The sequence below is a fragment of the Ptychodera flava genome, chromosome 18, assembly GCF_041260155.1.
Source record: "Ptychodera flava strain L36383 chromosome 18, AS_Pfla_20210202, whole genome shotgun sequence".
Lineage (NCBI taxonomy): Eukaryota > Metazoa > Hemichordata > Enteropneusta > Ptychoderidae > Ptychodera > Ptychodera flava.
In genome coordinates, this window is record NC_091945.1 from 13,190,870 (window position 1) to 13,212,510 (window position 21,641).

Here is a 21,641-nt window from a genome sequence, read left to right on the forward strand (position 1 = left end):
ATCTACAAAGTGATGAAATCGCCGATATAATGAATATTTGCCCGCTATTTAAAAAATAGTATCGTCTTAAAGCTTGTTGTAAGGATTATGTTTCATACAAGACCAGCCCAAACTCCCGATGATTTCCGATATGTCCTCTGTTCAAGTTCCGATCGCCAAGTAAAAATGTTTACATGTAAAGAATGTAATTTGTGCAAGGGCCTCCCGAGTCCCGATGATATCCGATCGGCCCTCTCGACGAAGTCCCGAGGGACATTTAATGAAAAAAAATGCTTTACATGTGAAAAATGTATTTCGTGCATTAATAAATCTAATATTGTAAAACATACAGTATTCTTGACTTCCGGCCATGGATGCTATTTTTGAACTAAGAGTCGGACAGAGGTATTCGGGTGGTCAGATCTGTTAGGTGGTGAAATCTCTGATATACATCGGATATTTACCCACGATTTGACAAAGTATCGTCTCGTATCAGAGTTAAAGTCCTAAGTCGCCGATATTTATCGGATAAATATCCGTGATTTCGTAGACCCGGCATGCCAACACCATACAGTGCAAGTAAATCTAGGATCGTCTGGTATCGATATTAGCCTAGGAGTTCCGGCGCAATTGATATTTATCGGGTAAATATAATATCGGCGGTTTCTCACACCCGGCGTGCCGATACACAGTAGGCAAAAAGTCATTCCAATATCTTGTAATATCAATATTACAAGGTATAGTCCCGAAATTGCCTATATTTATTGGTTATATCGGAGATTTGGCAGACCCGGGATGTCAAGATAAGAGACGCTTTGTGTAGTTTCGTCTTCGGATTTTAGAGTCCCGAAATCGCCAATATTAATATTTATCTGGTTTAAAACCGGCGATAGTAGCAGGGCTCCCGCTACCTATTCGCCAATTCGCCAAATGCGAAAGAAAGTTAAAAATGGCTACAAAAATTCCTGTTTGGCTAATGTAGTGGCTATTGAATTCTTACACCTCCTCAACAGAAAACTACACCTAACAATAAAATGTTGTGAGATGTTGAAACAGTTTACCCTCCTTCCTACAAAGTTGCAATGTATTGAAACACTTTACTCTCCTTTCTACAAAGTTACAAATTCCCTGGTACGTAAAACAAACACTGTTGCTGTTCGATACTACAATACATCATGAACGTAACGTCCATGAATACACTGAGGCCTGCTTCGCCTCTGTGAGTCCTGGGTCGTCCTTGAGTCTATCAAAGTTTTACCTACTTTGCTGTATCAAAATTTGGCCTGCAACTACTCAGTTTGATAGTAAAAACCATTATTTCAAAGGAAACTTTCACAAATGGAGTCATAATACAAAGGAAAAGGAGAAAAACTGAGGTTATCTGAGAGGTCAAGTCTAGGTCATCTCATCATGTGATGTCATGCATGAAGACCCCCTAATTACGCAATTATGGTTCACAAGAAACTACCTAGGGTGGTCCAATAGGTGAAAGGTAATTTTGCTGCCTTCCAATTTAAATGGCATTTTGCTGCCTTCCAATTTAAATGGCATTCAGCTTGATTGACTCCCATTCGGCCTACTTTCAAACTGCTATAACTTATACAAGAAATTATGTGATTCTGAATGATTTTAATATTTTTGTAGATTCCACCAGTTTAATGATCTAGAAGTGAACATCACCAGACATTTCTTGATGATATCAAAATATCAAATGAAAATATATCTGGGCTAAAATGTTATAATCATTAAAACAATGAATGCCCTCAAACAGTGAGTAATTTAAATGAACATATATCGTTGTGTCTTGTTTTACAAGAGTTTTGTTTGGCCCAGCCCTTTTTGTCTCAAGAAAAGTACTTATACTCAAGATGCTATTTCAGCCTGCTTGATCACAACTATGACATACACGTAAAATCGGGGCCTTAAATACCACAATAATCGTATCTTAACTGCCATTGTGCTATACCATAAATGCTGTCTTCTGCATGGACAATTGTTTTACTTGTGTGGCTCAAACATTTAAGGTTATGGAAGACTGCATAAATTTGCCACATGAGAAGCCTGTAACTTATCACAAGCTATCATACTGTGAATACTAACTGAATGTGGCAGAAATATTCAATCTGTACCACTTGTAATATACACCTAACATCGCTACCAGATTTTTAGAATTCAATTGCTATCTAATTTTATTTCTGGTGTTTAAAGTTTACCACCAAAAATGAAAAAGGATTTCTATCCCTGAAATGTCATAAAAACACAGATTATAAATGCAAAAACTAAACACATATTTCTTTAATGTAAAAACCATCATGAACATCATACAAAACATCTTGATTTGTAAAATTAGGGACTCCTGAATGACGAGAAAGCTGTTGCCACACTTGAGATCATAAACTGGCTAAAAGTTACTCAAAATGGCTAAAAGATTTTTGATTTGGCTAATGAGTTGGCTAATCATTTTGGTGACTTAGGGGGAGCCCTGAGTAGGCTGACCCAGCATGTCAAGATACGAACCGCATTGTGTAGTATCGTCTTGTATCGGTATTAAGAATCCCGAAATCCCTTATAAAACAATCATCCTAAAAGAATTAGAACATAACGTTGTATCTTTTACAGATTTTTAAACTCGCCCGACTTTCTTTAGCCACTGTCTTCGAAAAAGCTGTTCTGTGGGAAGACGGTAAAAGCTGACTCCGTTTGTTCTTCCCTGAGTGATTTTTGCACTCAACTGAACAACAGTTAACTATTTTTCATGCTATTGAGCATTAAAGAGTCGTAACGTGCAGAACTGCACTCCTGCAGTCATAGACTCCAACGCTTTGGTAGGCTGTCACTTAGGGACGGACCATTAGATCTTGGGAGGGGGGGTGGTCAAAAACAGAAAAAAAAAATTTTCAGAGCAGAAAGTTAGGAAAAAAAAAATCTTCAAACTAGTTTGCAAAATAAAAAAAAAAATAAATAAGAAGACAAAGGCGTAAAAAAAAAATCTGCAAAAGTCTTTAAAATTTTGAATTTTTTTAGATTTTACCGACAGAAAGCAACTTTCTGTATTTTTTAGTACATCCTCCAGGCACATTTTTAATTTTAATTTATACATTTAGAGTGACTGTATCCCTTATACTGGAAGTTGTGATTATCTTATCTTTTCAGGACTTTTGTATTCTGATCACTTGAAAATTATGAAATTATAGAGCCTGTTTTCTACTTGTTTCCTTGTTGTATTTGTCTTTTAAGATCAAGGTGAACAGATGCAGGCCACATCAGTTTCATTTTTTTCACAGCATTTTATTGCAATGATGAATGCAAGAATGGGTGAACAAGTAGAAACACGTCAATAATGATAAAACAACATATCAAGTCATTATGTATTATTTTGCTTTTAAAAAGGCATTTTCTCAAAAAACAGCCTCAAAAAACAACAGCAACACATGTTTTAACATTCAACAATACACTACGTAGAATGCCATCTATCCAACAAATCCCAACACAAAAACACACAAAAGGGTTGAACTTTGAAAGTTTCTCGATAGCAAATACTGAATAAATCTGCATGAATAATCGTTTTTGTGTAGCAAATTTCAAAGAAATTGGACAAGCCCTTTCAGAGAATACAGATTTTTTGACCATGAATGGCATAAATTGCCCTAAAAAGACAAATGTTGAAATCTCAACACATCTATACACATCCAATCAATTTGGACATGCTGCTACAGAGAAATAGATGTTTTGATCAAAAAGGGCAACAATTGCTCTAAAAACACAAATATGCAAATTTAACTATATTATTTAGCTTATTTTAGCTTCTCAGCTTGTCAAAATCAATTGTAAATCATGAGATATGCATGATGTTTGGTGGGGTGAATGTAGGCATTTCACCACGCAGTAGAAAGGGAAGCCAGGAAACCAAAATAGTCAATTTTCAAAACTATAGGAAGCTACTGAGGAGCAAGAAGACCATGTTCAGAGGAAGATGTGTAATCCGAAAAAAATGCTCCCAAAGTGCCACCAAATAACACCATTTTTATCTCTATTTTTCAAAAGCTCCAACAGCAGGAGGGGGACACCCCCTCCTGACCACCCCCTGCAAAAATACTCCCCAAGTGCCACCAAATAACACCATTTTAATCTCTATTTTTCAAAACCTCCAACAGCAGGAGGGGGACACCCCCTCCTGACCTCCCCCCGCAAAAATACTCCCCAAGTGCCACCAAATAACACCATTTTAATCTCTATTTTTCAAAAGCTCCAACGGCAGGAGGGGGACACCCCCTCCTGTCCTCCCCCCGCAAAAATACTCCCCAAGTGCCACCAAATAACACAATTTTAATCTCTATTTTTCAAAAGCTCCACAGCAGCAGGGGTACACCCCTCTCCTGACCTCCCCCCCCCCCCCCGTGACCGCTTGCGTGGCCGCTTGTGGTGCTTGGCACCACATCTTTGCCCTCTTTATCTTCAGACAGCGACGAACTAAAAACAAATTATAAATCTGAAAATTTACTCTGAAAAAAAATTTGCACAGCTAATCTCAATTGGAAAAAAAAATTTCAGAAATTTACAATAGTAAAAAAAAAATTTTCACAATTTCATTGTGACCACCCCCCCCCCTCCCAAGGTCTAATGGTCCATCCCTTACGTTCGTGTATCGCCGATGACGTCCACGCACGCTCCTCCCATGAGCCCTTTCGCGCCCATGGATTCCGAGCTCATTTCCATAAATGTCGTCTACTTCAATGTCTCTTTTCATCGCTCCGTAGTCGTCGGCGCGTGCAATTATGTTGCAAATTTGAGCTGCATTTTATTCAAGGGTAATTTTGGAAGGGATAAACGGTCAATGTCGCTGGACTTAGGTTTCCCTTTAATAGACCTATTAATAAGATGGTAATTGGTATAGCAAGTTCATTTGCACATTCCCTCAAAAACATATTGGGAATGCCATCACTTCCTATAGCTTTGCTGGTGCTAATGCAAAGCAACTCTTTCCTGACACTATCGACATCAATATCAATAGAAAATTGGTCGTCAATTATAGTAGCAACATCGGGAATATCAGCAGCAATATTGTTATTGAAAACTGAATTGAAAAATTTACAAAACAAATTGGCCTTTTCAAAATCAGAGCTCGCCTTTAAATCATTATTGTACGTAAGAACAGATGGAAAACCTTTTATACGCTTACGTGACCGCAGCAATGTCCAAAAACGCTTAGGATTGGTTGGTATATCATCTGCAATTGAGTTAATGTAAAGAGCATAGTTGTCTTTGACCCTCTTTTTAAAGGAGGACCTAATTTTATTATACCTTTCACGGTTGTGCAAGGATGGATTTTTCTTTAAAGATCTCCAATATGCTTCCTTTGTTTTCAAAAGGTCAAAACCCTCGTCATCAAACCATGGTGGAACTGGTTTTTTCGCATGGATAAGAGGAACATGATCTTTTAAAGCAGAAAAACAAATGTCATAGAATATATCACACTCGCTATTTAGAGAGTCAGACAACAAAGAACTCCATGGAATGGCATGGAGGTCGGCTTTGATGTCATCCCAGTTAGCCCTCTTGAAATTATAGAATTTACGGTGAGTCGGAAAGCCAATGGTAGAATGGTTATACGTGGGAATACTCAATGTAAGAGAAGAATGATCAGAATCAAGCAAGTTCTCACCAATATAAATTGGAATGCACTCAAATGAAGACAAAACCAGGTCAAGGATATTGTTACCCCTTGTTGGTTCAGAAACATGTTGATTTAAAGCAAAATTATTTAGAATACTGTCAATGAAATACACCTCAATGTTATTAGATGAAGTAGGTGCTGAAGGGAACGACCAGTTAATAGATGGCAAATTAAAGTCACCCAACAGCATAATGTCCTTATCATCACTGTAGACCGAAGACAGCGAGTGTTCCAATTGGATAAGCGATGATACGTCATCACTAGGAGGGCGGTAGAAAACTCCAAGGTGCAGACTACGTGTATTCATGTCGCTTTTCTGAATTTGAACCCACAGAACTTCACAGTCTGTTTGAAAATCAGGACGACGTCTTGACGAAATCGACGGTTTCACAGCAATGAGAACTCCTCCTCCTTTCCTGTCAATACGATCTCGACGGTAAACAGTGTGGTCAGGAAAAAGTTCTTGATTCTCTATATTGTGATGTAACCATGTTTCAGTGAGAACAATAATGTCGAATTTCAAGAGATGTGGAGCCAAACTATGAATATCCATAAATTTGTTCTTGATACTCCTGGCATTCTGGTAGTATACTGATAGATTACATTTGCTCTCAGGCCAATTAAGTAAATTCTTTGTTTGCGTCCTCTCAAAATCCTAAATTGTACGCGGGTAAGCTGTTAAACACACACAGAAAATTTAACAAAAAATCAGTTTGCCTTTATAGGACAATATTTTTCAAAAAATATGAATAATCCTGCCATATTTTGACTCACTGTATGATCTCTGTATGTATTTCCATGACAAATAGATGAAAAAAACCAGTCTTTTATTGACGTTTGTTTTTATCTTTTTAGATTTAGATGTCTTTCTTGTGCGTTCAATGTGCCCACAGTCTTTGCATGCTCTGCACAGAGGCTGGATAGACTGGTACTGTTGTCTCACATCTGGCATATAGGGATGAGATGCTCTCCTGTTCTAGAAAAGTAGCATACATCAGGATATTTCAATCTCGCACTGTAGTAGTGTGGAGAAACTTCCATCTGGCAAGTTTGGTTCAGCACTATGTGACATTTCTGTGAATAAAATATTTCAAAATTTATGTTAACTAATAAAACACTCATGCTCCTGAGTACATTTCATAAAACAATAAATGACTCACTACGAATCTCCTGATATATAAAAAAATATTTCATTTCGACAATGTTATTGCACTGGAAATGATATTTTTCAACTTCAGGTCCGTCACTAAATTATTAATGTACCACTACCACTATACAATTTTGTGTTTGCTTACACCCCTTAATGCTCCCTTTCTTCTGCTAGTACCTCTTTAAGCAACCGATGAAGTGGAATAAGACAGATTCCAAAGGAATAGTCACAATGTTCCTTTACTATATCTAGCGTAACCATTTCATCATTTATCAGCTTCTTTTTTGAGTCTATCAGTCTGATGACTGACACACAACAAACAGCAACAACGATGATTTTGTTCTTCTATGACAATAGAAACTGTACAGAGATAAATACTTTACCTGGCAAAGGGCAAAAAATTTGAAACATCCTTCGGTAGATGATGTAGCTTGCAGATATCACAGTTATCCTTCCAACATGTCTGTATCGCGAAGAAATCATTTCTGCTTGTATTACAGTGCTCCTTGAACTTACTCAGGGCTGGCTTTGACCGGATGTCCTTAGTTGTAAGCAGTTTGAGAACAGCTTGCCACAATTCATCTATCAAGGTTCCATTTGTTGGCTCTCCGACTTTGCAAGGTACACCCTTCAACTTCAACTGACCTAGTAGCTCATTCAACTGATCTCTGACACTACCCAAACTTCCCATGAGAGCATCTTTCAGTTGTGATCTCCTGTCACCAAGTATTCGTCTTTGCTTCATTGTAATGGCTGATGGCAAAACCTTTTCAAAATGTTGTGCCATGGCACTGCAGTGTATGGCAACTGACTGCAATGCTAAGTTCATCACAGTATGCCATCGCTATGGAGTAGGACTGGTCAGGTGCGCATCTAGCAGCGACAAGGATGTGCAGACCATCCAAGAGAAATAGGCCAATAAATGAAATCTGAACTGACGAGTAAGAAACTCTGTTGTCTGACCCACCATCTGAATATATTGCTTATATGGGTACATCAAGTTTTATCTCTCTCGATACTGCTTTCCTCATTTCAGCCACATGCCCGAATGGTGATGATGGCCCAACTATGGTGTCTTTAAGTATTTCAAAAACCTGTCGTCTGTAGAATGATTCATCCACTGAATGAGGGATGTCAGTGACAATGATATTTGACCCAGGTTGCAGGAGTCATTTTGAATTTAGTGTTCATATCATGATCTCAAGGAACAAGTTGAATTTCAGACTAAATCACTGTTCGATTACCTCGACTAACAGCAGCTAAAGGGACACCAGAACCCCCCCCCCCCCGCGGTATCTTGTTCTTGTCATTTACACACAATAGCACTGTGTGATCTCGGTACTTTACAGAGAACACTTTCAAGTACTTGAAAATTGCACTGGTATAATGAGCATCTTGATATGTCATGTCGAGCCTGCACTTTGAATTTCAGCGGAAATTCGCCAGTGTATTGAACAGCTGATGTGAGGAATAGGCTATTTAGCATAAACTGTAAATATAGCCATTTTCAGATGCGATAACAAACTTTGAAGGCAATCTCCCTGTAACCTTCTGAAAGAGGTCTGGTACTGACATGGCTGTACGTGTAAAACAAACAGTGCCCATGCCATCTGTCATCAACGTCCTTGGAAGCCTCTTCCTCCAGCAATTTATCAACCTCAGCCCAAAGCCTTTTAAATACCGATTGCCTACCTTCATTTATTTTTCGCATATCAACAGTAATATCTGGATCAAATTACCTTCAGTCCCTCTCTCACACTTTTTGAGGTATATTTATGAGATATTCATGAATTCGTTTGACTTCTCCATATCAGTCAGTGGCATTGATTACCAAACAAACCACATACTGCCATATTGACTACCTAAAAGGAAGGACCAGTATATGCACATATCTGTACCGAAGACGTCGGTCAACTGGCATGATTTCATTTAGTAACACGAGTTCATACATGCTTTCTCCAGAAACCAAACTTCTATCTTTTTATACAGCAGTACTGTATGATTGTCTTATCTTCCCTTGATGTGTCAAGTCAGTAGATTGACCATAAGCTGGTACTCTTTAGGGAAAGGGCTGTTGTGATTTGACTACACCCTCTCAGTTGTTTCTTCAAGGTTTTTGATGTCAATACCATTGCACAGCAACTTGACGACCTCATCAAATTCCTTAAATCTCGGCAGTTTGAGAAATGGGTACACCATAACAGTATACAGTAGCAGTCTTTTGTCTTCAGGTTCTTGCAATTTAACTTGAGTAATGTTTATGCTCTGATGGATTGTTATAGTTTTGCTGAAAGGTGTCTTTGTTTTGAAAAAAAGACCATACAGATCGGATAACTTGAAGACTCTGCATTCAATTTTAGAAAGATGGTGCATCAGTGAGAACAAGATACTGGTGACATTGTTGACAAAAGTCTTCCCTGTAGTTTCCTCCTTACCATCCGTAAAGCCAGCACCTTTCCTTTCCATCAAATCAATGAAATCATTTCGTAATTGCCAGTCTCCATGCACAGACTCATCGTAAATTTAGATGGATACTTCTTATGTATTTTCCTTGCACGTTCAAATAGCACGTCATCGGCTTTTCGTGTACATTACTGATCAGTGGTTTCTTGTGTTTCGTTAACATGGACAAATGAACCAAATATTTGGCAAAACTGAAAGACCGATAAACTAGGATCTTTCTCACTATAAATGTTTCGTATATTACCAACCCTTCAAAAATACAATGGAAACATGACGATTTGTCTGATCATGGAGCTTAAACCTTGTTGTCACTTTGCATTCAACCAACAAAAATGGAAAGATAATATATCTAACTTCCTGGGGTGATTGCTTGAAATTACGGCTTTTTACAATCACCAGAGCAAATCAAACTGATTGCTCTCGCACATCTCAACTTAACATGGATGTAAAAAATAGATGGACTGACCAACTGCCGAAAAAAATCGAGTTTTTAGCTCATGTTTAATATACCAATGTGAGGTTATTGTATAAGCTGTAGTCCATGCCATCTGTATGTATGCATGTCTGTATATCTGTATGTCTGTATGTATGTATGTATGTATGTATGTATGTATGTATGTATGTATGTATGTATGTATGTATGTATGTATGTATGTATGTATGTATGTATGTATGTATGTATGTATGTATGTATGTTGCATGTATGCATGTGTATGTATGTATGTATGTATGTATGTATGTATGTATGTATGTATGTATGTATGTATGTATGTATGTATGCATGCATGTATGTATGTATGTATGTATGTATGTATGTATGTATGTATGTATGTATGTATGTATGTATGTATGTATGTATGTATGTATGTATGTATGTATGTATGTATGTATGTATGTATGTATGTATGTATGTATGTATGTATGTATGCATGTATGTATGTATGTATGTATGTATGTATGTATGTATATATATGTATGTATGTATGTATGTATGTATGTATGTATGTATGTATGTATGTATGTATGTATGTATGTATGTACGTATGTATGTATGTATGTATGTATGTATGTATGAATGTATGTATGTGCATCAAGTATGGCCGTCAACATCAAAAACTTGCAAAACCGCTGCACTTTTTAGCTCACGTGTGTAAACACGTGGGCTATTGTCATAGCGATGTCTGTCTGTCTGTCCATGTGTGTGTGTGTGTGTCTGTCTGTCTGTCTGTCTGTTTACACGATAACTCAAAAACGCCTGAACGGATTCAAGTCAGATTTGGTACACAGGTACCATATGCTACTTGCAAGAACTGATTAGATTTTGGTTAGTGTGGCTTGCATATTAATGAAGTTATGCAATATCGTTTTTTTTTCGTACAATGGTTTCCCTATGGAGACGGTAATGACAGTGTAGACATATATCAAGAAATACTGCACAAAATTTCATGAAACTTTTCACAGATGACAATCTCAGAACATTGTGATGATACTGTGAGTGTCATGTCAATTGCCTTCTCATTTGCATATTTAATGAACTTTTGTTATTAGTGAGATAACTCTGAAATTCCTGCACCAAACTTGATGATACTTGCAACAAATATTGATCTGATATATATCTAATTATACTTTGAAGCATTTGACAGTGTCAAGTTAATAAATAGGTCATTTGCATATTTTATGAAGTTTTGTAATTAGTCATATAACTTCGATATAACTTCACCAAATGTGATGAAATCTGCTGCAGATACTGATCCGACTGATATCTAACTGTAGTGTAAAGCATTCAGTAATGTGAAATTAATTTTGGGTTCATTTGCATATTTAATGAACTTCGTAATTAGGTATATTACTCTGAAATTACGGCACCCAAGTCTTTGAAATTTGGTACAGATATTGTTTTGATTAATATCTAATTGTACTGAGAAGCATTTGGCAGTGTCAAGTTAACAAATTGGTCATTTGCATATTTTACGAAGTTTTGTAATTAGTGACATAACTCCAAAATAACTGCACCAAATGTGATGAAATCTGTTGCAGATACTAATCCGACAGATATCTAATTGTGGTGTAGAGCATTTACTTGTGTGAAGTTAATTAAGGGTTTATTTGCATAAAATAATGAACTTTGTAATTAGTGATATTACTCCAAAATTACAGCGTTAAATTTGATGAAACTTGCTTCAGATGTTGATCTGATGGATATCTAATTGTCCCATGAAGCATTGAACAGTGTCAAGTTAATTAACAGCTCATTTGCATATTAAATAAAGTTTTGTAATTAGTGATTAAAATCTGAGAGTACTGTGCGATGTTGAAAAAAACCTGCTTCATTTAGTGATAACATATATCTTATTGTTCTGTGAAGCGTACTACTATTAATCAACCTGTTGTAAAACACGTGAGCATATTCAGTTCATATCTGGTTTTATTGAGATTTGCTTTTGTATGTAGGATCTGCTTGTCCCATTGCTATAGAAATGATATGCATGTTCCTAAAGTTTACCTCCAGTACCTAAGTTGAAGACCGTATTTGCTTTTGTCATTCTTGTTTTTCTGAATTAAAAATTTCGTGAATGGACCAAGTCAAACGGAATGTGAGCACAGTGTGCTTGACGGTATTTTTTACATTCAAAGACTTGAGGGCAGACATGAAACTTTCACCGAGGATAGATTTTACCCTAATGCTTATGATGAATCGTAATCTACATTTTGTAGTCTAGGCACAATGGTCAGTTTAAGCATGAAGCGCCCTTTGGACCCCCCCCCCGCCTCACAAGACACCATTCTTCGACCTCTACGAAGAGTACGTCACTGCTCTGCACAGTGTTTTCGGGCATATTTCTCCCTGTGAAATCATCTATTTTGCAAATTCCGTGCATCCAATAATATTGTAAATTAATTGTTGAGTTTAATATGCAGTGCCGGGACGTACTTTGACTTGGTTTACCATTTTAGCTACCACTTTTTAGCTCACGTGTTCACACACATGAGCTAATGTCGCAGCGATGTCTGTTTGTCTTTGTGTCTGTCTGTCTGTGTGTCTGTTTTTCTGTGTCTCTCTCTGTCTGTCTGTGTGCTCGATATCTCAAAAACGGCCTGTCAGATCAGATTTAAATCTGGTGCATAGATTCAATTTGCAAATGGCAAGAACTGATTTGTTTTTGGTGGGTGTGGCTATCTTACCTTTTGCTCGTTCGCATAATTAATGATTTAAGAAAAAAACAGATATATATTGAGAACGACTGCACGTACACAATTTAATGAGATTTGCTACAAATGTTGATCACACCAAGATATATCAGCCCTGAAAGAGATTAAGGGGTGACATGAAAAATATTTGCTAATTTGCATTTTTGATGAACTTTTCTAATTAGGGATATATATCTGAATTGACTCGATCAAAATTGACGAAACTTGGTATGCATATTGAAGATACTATGATTTAACATTATTGAAAGTCATTAAGCATTGTTACTTCAGCCAATTTGTAATTTGCATATTTAATAAACTTTACTAATTAGGGATATATATCTGTATTGACTCGGCCAAAAGTGATAAACTTGCTATGTACATTAAAGATACAATGATATAACATTATTGAAAGCCATTTACTGTTTTTATGTTAGGCAATTCCGTATTTGCATATTTATTGAGCTTTCCTAATTACGGATATATATCTGAATGTACTCGGCCAAACTTTACGAATCTTGCTACATATATTGAAGATACAATAATACAACATTATTGTATGTCATTAAGCATTTTCACTTTAGCGAAGTCCTAATTTGCATATTGAATGAACTTTCCTAATTAGGGATATCTATCTGAATTAACTAGACCAAAGTTGACAAAACTTGCTATGTACATGAAAGATACTATGAAATCACATTATTGAAAGTAATTTAGCATTTTTACTACAGCCGATTCCTTATTTGCATATTTAAAGAACTTTCCTAATTAGGGATATATAACTGTATTGACTTGACCAAAGTTGATGAAACTTATTATGTGCAGTAAAGCTACTGTGATGCAACATTATTAAAAGTCATTTAATATTTTTACTTCAGCAAAGTTCTAATTTCCATATTTTATGAAACCATTTCAGTTAATTCCTACTTTGCATATTTAATGAACTTTCTTAATTAGGGGGATATACATTTTCATGTCAGCTTCTTTGTAATTTGCATATTTAATGAGCTTTCACAGTTTGGCATATAAAGCTTGAAGGACTTGACCAAAGGGAATTACACTTGCCATATACAGTTGTGATACAATGACAGCAGTCAAAGAAATTAATTATTTTATTATTTTAGCTAATTACGTATTTGAATACTTAATGATCATTAGAATTAATCTGTGGTGAAAATTGTTCATTATGTTTATCATAACACTTTCAATGAAGTTGCAAACATGTGGCAAAGGTTCACATTTACACATATATAATGAAACACGTGAGCATTTTCAGTTCACATCTGGTTGTATATAGTAACTTAAGCCTCAGTTCTTGAATGACAAACTGTCAAATGCCTGAAAGCGGCCAATTTGTCTACCACGACATTTTATTTACAACTAACACACACGCACACACACACACACACACACACACACACCACACACACATATATATATATATATATATATATATATATATATATATATATATATATATATATATATATATATATATATATATATATATATATATATATATATATATATATATTTATCACATGAACTGGCCCGAATTCCCACCTGTGTGACGTAGAACAGGACGGATAAGAAATCCGAATTACCCCTGTTGTACGTCATCAACCGGAACTTTTTTCTTTCATGGTACCGTTCATACATGCAGGCGTCGCGACATGAACAGATTTGTTGTGATCGATGCCGTGCTAGCTCGCACGTTATTTTTACAGAAAGGTGAACAGATAAATCCAGACATGGAAACATAGAAAGCATATTTGTCCAACGAAATTTCAAGTCGCTATAACAATAGCTTTTCCCGAGAATCGAATGGAGATACCGACGATCGTTATTTTAATGGCTCAGTAACGTCTCGGCTCCAGTCGAGTCGTGTGGACGTCGTACCTGGCGATCCCGGTTGGCGATAAAACCGAAACCTACACCTCAAACTGAATAAAAGAGTATAGTATAATCTTCGGGAAAGCGACATAGGAGGCACAAGCCTAAAGTCATTCGACTAACAACGATCAATTTCCTTAATCACACAAAAACTCCGTAAAGTCTCGCCCGGAATTAAACTTGCAGCGCGGCATAATGCTGTAGCGAAGACAAGCTGTCGAGCTGTGTGCAGCGCTGTGGAATCCCATGTACTTCGAAAGTTGACTCAGACAACACTCAAAACAGAGTTTCCGTCAACAAAATTAGGATGTATCCATGGACGAGATATGTGTCAATGCAAACATCAAAGTTCGTAAGACGAAAACATTGATGACCGAGATCGGGATTGACGAGTTTGACACCGGCAGAGACCGGTGACGGCAACGTTGTGGGCACAGACATGCAGTGAGTGTGTCATCGAACGGAATCTTTCGCGCTCGCAAAGGTCGTAAACTTGTGTGATATTTTGAAAGCCACGGCATCTCTGAGAATGGGAATTTCTGTTTCGATCATGTTGTCTCATTTACTTCATAAATATAATTGTAAATATTCTAAGTAACTCTGAATACTATGGTTATCTGTCGCTAGCACGGTGAAAGCTATGTCCGCCGGTGGCCAACTTGCCTTGGCATCGGTACAGCGCGAGACAATGATTGACACGTTCACGTGACCGAATCCGTACGTCTGGTTGGTGGAGATACCCTTTAATGTAGCAAATTTCAGCTTGATGGGATTTATGAATGAAAGTATCTCCTGGGTGACGGGCCGCTTTACTCTTTAAATGAAAGTAATCCGCGTAAGTAAAACACAAATCGCGACGAAATTCATGCAATTTGTTACGATAATTTTGATCCATCTACGTCAAAAGAAAAATAAGAAGACTGTTCATGTGATAAATATATAATCCCATGGTATTTTTCTCTGTTTGACGTCATCGTATACTCGTGTTTTTCGCGGAGCCGCACAACTTCTCGCCTTCGGCTCGAAGTTGTACGGCTCCGCGAAAAACACTCGTATACGATGACGTCAAACAGAGAAAAGTACCATGGGATTATATATAAATATATATCTTTTACTCGGTATGTCTTCGGTAAAAGAAAATCAGTCTAGTTTCCCCCAAGTATCTGTCGTATCATAGCAAACAACAGAAAATCCAGGCAGAATTTCACAAAAAAATGGATTTGCCTTTTAAATATACAAACCTTAGACTTGTATAATATAAGTAATGTGTAAAACCCGTCAAATCTTTCAAAATGATGTGAGGAAAGTGACCATGTTTTCCGGCCCAATGCACAATCATTTATGTCAGAACATAGACCCTCGAGGGTCAATGGTCAGAATGACCTTGCGGTTTCAAACAAAATCCGCATACAATTACATGCAAATAAACCATTGGCTGTCTGGCCTGGCTGAGTCAACGTAGCTGCACGGTACACGTGTAAACATCGTCAGCTTTGGCCTGGGCCATTTTAACATCGAGCTTTCCGCTTTTATTATGGGTATTCCATCAATCAATACCATATAATATTATATTGACTCCAGGGAGATCAATTTTAATAATCAAGCATTTAATGAGAATAAAATTATTGTTTATGATTAAAAAAACACTCAAACAAAATATGAGTCTTATCCCAATTTCATAATTATTGGCTTATCTTTTTTATGTTAAATCCCTCCAAATGGGGCTTACCTACCCATTTTTACAGTGGCGTTATTTTCGAAATGGTACGGTCCAAAAGAATGACGTGCTTGGCCGATAACAAAAATCATCAGCCTAACGTTTCAGAATGGCTGCAAGTGAGTCATTGAAAGTTTCATAGCTGGTTGGAAATTTATGGGGAAAACTTACCCAATGGCATAAGTCTTACTTCTGTTATTGTTGAAGGAGTTTAGGGTAATGTAGGCGACACGAGGTACGCGAAAATTAATTTAAGGTGAAGTACTACGAATTACGTCAAAATTAGGTTGCGGTGTCATTTTTTTGAAACTTTGCACAAATATTCTTGGAGGTTGTGCAAGTGCAAAAATGAAATAAAAAATGGGGGTCACCACGCTCGTTTCCATGGAAACGGACGTTAAAATGGCGTCGTTAGAAATAAATAAAAATGATATAATTCACTTAAACTAAAGAAAGCAATTATAAAACGCTTAGCAAATGAGTTAATTTTAATAAATACCAAGACTTAAGATCCATATCTATCGAATGTACAGTTTTCATGATGTTTGTAATGAAATTTTAACATAAGTATCGATTACAAAATGACGATATCGAAATTATATCACTACATAATTTTCGAACTTTCTTCCTGTCGCTTTGAGTGGTGTCATTTTGACCAAACTTGGCGAATAAAATCCTGATATAATACCATTTAGTTTACACTTTTATAAAAGGGTGTCATCACGCTACTTTTTACAATATCTCCAGGTGAATGGGTAATATGCGCCATGTAAATGGGAGAGAAATGTTAATTTTTCGCTAATATTGAATAAAAACCAGCTTCCTAGGGGGTCAAAATATGACAAGGTTATAGGTCACATGTATTTCTAAGAGACTGGGTCAAAAAATTAGGTAAAAGCGCAATTTCAACAATGACAGGTGATGTTAAATACATGCGCTACAAAATAACCCATTTGCGGCAGGCTGGAGTTAAATCTGCGCAGAAACGTTCTAAAGCGCTTGCGCGTCCGAATTCGTCGCCCTTTACCTTAAAAGGTCACGTAATTGAAAACTCTACTTCGCGTTCGATGACTTCAATCGTTAGACCACGCAAGGGGGTTACACTTGATACACTCATAACACGTCCGCTTTTATTTGTTTCGTCGTTAGGCGTGGGTAATTCTTTAGTGAAACTGCGAAACAATGATAAACACCATTTTGTGATATATCTTAGAGGTTAAATCAATCCAAATGTGCAAATTGTAAACCTTTCCTTGTTTTCCTTGGGCATCAGAAAACCAAAGAACTGCATAGGGTAATCAACGGGGGTCATATATGATAGCATTCGAAAACGGTGTCAGGCAGTAAATGGAAGAGCATCATGTGATCCGCTCGATGATCCACAAATATACACATACTAATCATTAAAAATATTTATAATTTCAGTTAGATTCATCGGATCAACTTGATTTGAACAAATCCCCGTCTTCATTCCTCGAGCCAAGTTGTAACCAACTGTCAGCAATCGCTGTGCAGGGATAATTGAGTTTAAACGGTTTACGGACACACTTTGGTGTTGTCTATCCATCCATCTATCTACCTATCTGTCTATCTATATATCTATCTTTCCATCCACACTAGTGTACAGATGCCAGGAGGAAAAATTGTCTCCTGCTGCGAGGGCACATACACCCGTGTATTTAGGCAATAATATCGTTTTTACATGCCTCTTCACAGTTAACGCTATATGACAATTAGTTACAAGCAGAGCATTCTGAAACAATTTTACCTAATCTACCAGCATCAAACAGAGTTTAATGAAAGTCAAAATAGCAGTGCGCGCATGGGTATTTTACATCTACTTTGAAGTCAAAAACATCGAAGGGCTTTACCGGACCGGGTAACTATGGAAACCGGTTAGTACATGGTCCACACGGCCCGCTAACTCCTCCTATGTTCCTGTTCAAATTACTCTGATTTGCACTCACACCTAGGCATGTAGTAAGGCACCACTGACTACGTCAGTTGTGCTAAAACCCTATTGGAAGTATAATTCCCTGCCCAGGTTCTACCGCTGGCTGCGCTGCTAATGAAAATAGGGTCACCGTCAGGTATGGGCCGTTGTAAGCATGGCATGGCATGTGTAGTAAGTGTAGATTTTATTTTCAAACTTGGAACTACCTTCGAATTGAGATTTCGTATGCCCACGGAGTAATTTTACTTCCAAGGTTTCCTGAACCAAGCATCCTATGTCGACATTCAATGAAAAACAAAAAAATCATTCATTTTTTAGTCATTTCCGTACATCAGTTAAAAGGTCACCATGGTCACCTTGTCATGTTTGAGAAAAAAATCATAGACGATAATCGCCATTCCACCACTGAATACCATCACAAACGAACAGAGTAGGATACTTAAAAGTGAAGCTGTGCAAACAACGTCAACATTTTATGTTTCGTCATCAAATTTCCGAGCTTGCCACTGTGCAAATGTGGTGATCACATAATCTTTTCAGGTGTCTGTTTCTCATTGATACGCAGTCAACATTATGACACAAACATTAGCCAATACCTGACCCTATTTTAGTTAACAGCGCAGCCAGCGGTAGAAATGGGTCAAGGAACCAGACAACCCTATCAGCCCACCCGGTTACATTGACACTGGACTGGAATTCACCCACACGTGGTACGGAAAATTTTCTCATTGAATAAATTACCGCACAAGAGGTACAGAAAATTCCAAAGTGGGACAAAAACTTCAAAGTCTCGGAGGCGTTTACACACACAAACCACACTCGAAAACAGCGAGTCTTCTACTTACCTTTCCCCTCTCTTTTCTTTCAAAAACTTCCAAGTGCAGTTACGAAGAATTCGTATTTTTGGTGTACAACAGTGGAGACCCACCGCCATACGTTCGGCTGTCACTCGAAATATCCAGACGCCGTTCTCACCGAAGTTCAGTTCTGTGAACACGACGTGTACTTCGCGGAATTCCACTGGATACCACGGGTCAACTCTGCTGCGCGGGTGCCGTACCGAACGGAAAGCTATGTAGAAATACGGTCAGGTATAAGATACCTGCAGAACAAACAACAGTAGACTGTAGAACAACAGCACAGGGTTCATCAAGCGCGTCCTATACCAATAACAAGGTCGGGTGACAAATACCAACAAACCCATAGAATTCCATCGGCGACTTCCATCGTTAAGGACTTCAGCACAGATGATTGCCCAAATACAACAGCAATGTAAAGGTTGCAACATGGATAATGTTGCACCAAAAGTTTCCCCCGAAAAATCTCCAGGGCGCATTCTAATGGGGTGAGGGGGTGGGGCAGTCCCGAATCAGGTTCAGTTGCGGCCTGAACAGTTAACTCTACAAAGCATAAGCTACAATATCTGTGTAATAATTCTAGAGTTTCGATAAATGACGATATAAAAATCTACAGTTTTTGTCAAATGATTGTTCAAAGTGCCAGTTCGGAATCAAGAGTCATGATTGAGTGAAACACGAGGTTCAAACTTAAGGGTATACCCTATCTGTGGCACTGCCACCAAATCCCATCCCACCCAACCCCCCGCGGGCGAGTTCTATCTTAACCCCGTCTATCATCTCATGGAGTCGGCAACGGTATTCACGCAAGGGTCAATGTAATAGCCCCAGTCTTCAGATGATCCGATCCTTTCCGTCTTCCCTCGCCCAAAAATAAGATAATTTTTTACTGTTTTCTAGCATCACTGCTATGTCAGCTGTTAATGTTCCTAAAATATGTGAAAGGGTTATTGCACGAATTGGCAAGGGTTTTATCTTTATATGACGACTATGTGACTGCAGTAGGATCCCAAAGCTGTGACAAAACGTGTCTGGAAAAAAGCTGAAACAGCAAGGTGCAACATAAGTTGCGTAGGTTTTGCCGTCTTACTCACCTATGGAAGGTAATTTTAAATGTCAACAAATGAATGTATAGTCAAATCATGGCTATTATTTATGTATACCTTCGACCCTATCGAATTGTCATGTGCATGTACTCATGGCCACGTCAGTGCATTCTGTTGTTGAAAGATTAACTCGTTGGGTATCAAGTCCTAGCCTTTAAATCTATTTTCTTTGGAAGATTAATATCATCCAGGTACACAATATATATGTAAATGTAAATGATACAAATATACTATGGCTACCTGATTAGCCGTGATATGAATTTGACTTTAGAGAGAATTTCACGTTTGTTTTGATGCAAAAATATTGAGAGAAAACAATCTACCACTCTTTTCAGGAGTGACAGGCAGATTCTGCCGAGACTTTTGTGAGACATACGAGTGATTGCATGTAAATCTTGCACCCCCTCCCCTTGGAATATCAAAATATCTACCCTTTATTTGATGTCTGAAAAGAAACGACCACATATTTAAAATCAAGACCAACTCAGCCGAAAATCAAAGCCATCAAATTTTTTTGGTATTCTCCCAGCGGTATTACTGATGTTCATCCTTATCACTTCAAACATTTCAGATTCATGTTCAGAAGTTGGTGCTTGACCATTTCATCAGCAGGAGCGTGATTTCTAAACTTTGCATACTTCTGGTTTGTGATCCGTGCATGTAAGATATTGACATCACTACAACTAGCCAGTCGAATATTTCCCATTTTGTTGACACAGTTTTCCGTATGTCCAATTCTTTCGTATACTGAATCGAACACTCCTAGATGGAAAACTTCAGTTCTTGCCATGAAGAACATTGTTATAGCATATGCCACGTAGCATTGAGGAAACTTTTTGAGTTGGTGATAGAGGGCGTTGCAATGCCAAAAAACAGTCACCATCTTAACCTCCTTTATACCAGCCTGTAGTTCGACATCAGTAAGCACTTGTTTCGGGATGTACCATTCTCGTTGCCGAATGTGCCTCCAATCACGTCTAACATTACATTTGGGTTTTCAAACTTTTCAATAAATAATTCAAATTTGATACCGCTGGTAAAAATAAAATAATCGTCCGCCCATAGAAAGTATTTGGTGCAGATTCGGCCTTGGGTCAAATTCCTTCCCGCCGAGGCACCTTCTGCAAAAGGCATTGATTTTCTCTGGACGTTCTGAGTCGTCAGCTACAATTATTGTCATCCCTGTATTATATTTTTTGATGCTTTCAACAAGACTGGTAATGGCTTGATAACGTTCAAATGTTTTGGTTATCACTTTGCCTTTCTTAGCAATGTCGTCACCAGGACCAACATCAAACAGAAAAGGCACAATGGTTCGTCGGATATGAAAATGGATCTGAACAGTGAAATTGTTGAATTGAAAGATGACAACGTCTCTATCTTTTCCATCGTACACAGTACTGCAATAATACAGACTTCTCAAAATGGGATCAAGCACAGAGATTGTGAGCTCACCTCTTATCTGAAGCACATTTGTTCTGTTCAAACAACTTCAAACCTTTTGCATAAGCCGGTTAATTCACGGGCATTCTGTTGTTCTTAATTGATGGTGTAAAGCGTGTAAACATGATTTCGTATTTTAGTTTCTATTTGCCGCTGGAGAACTTCCATGGTGATTTAAAAAAATAAGAGCCTCAACAAAAATGAGGTATCATTAAT

General features: G+C 37.6%; 1 protein-coding gene across 1 annotated transcript in view; it reads right to left on the bottom strand.

The window, feature by feature from the left end:
* LOC139116897 (tubulin beta-4B chain-like) overlaps positions 1–19,233 on the bottom strand; it is a 91,688-nt gene extending 72,455 nt beyond the window's left edge. The window contains exon 1 of the transcript XR_011548411.1: positions 18,865–19,233. The gene's annotated coding sequence lies outside the window, so the exon portion shown is untranslated. The remainder of the gene's footprint in view (positions 1–18,864) is intronic.
* Positions 19,234–21,641: the final 2,408 nt, after the last annotated feature.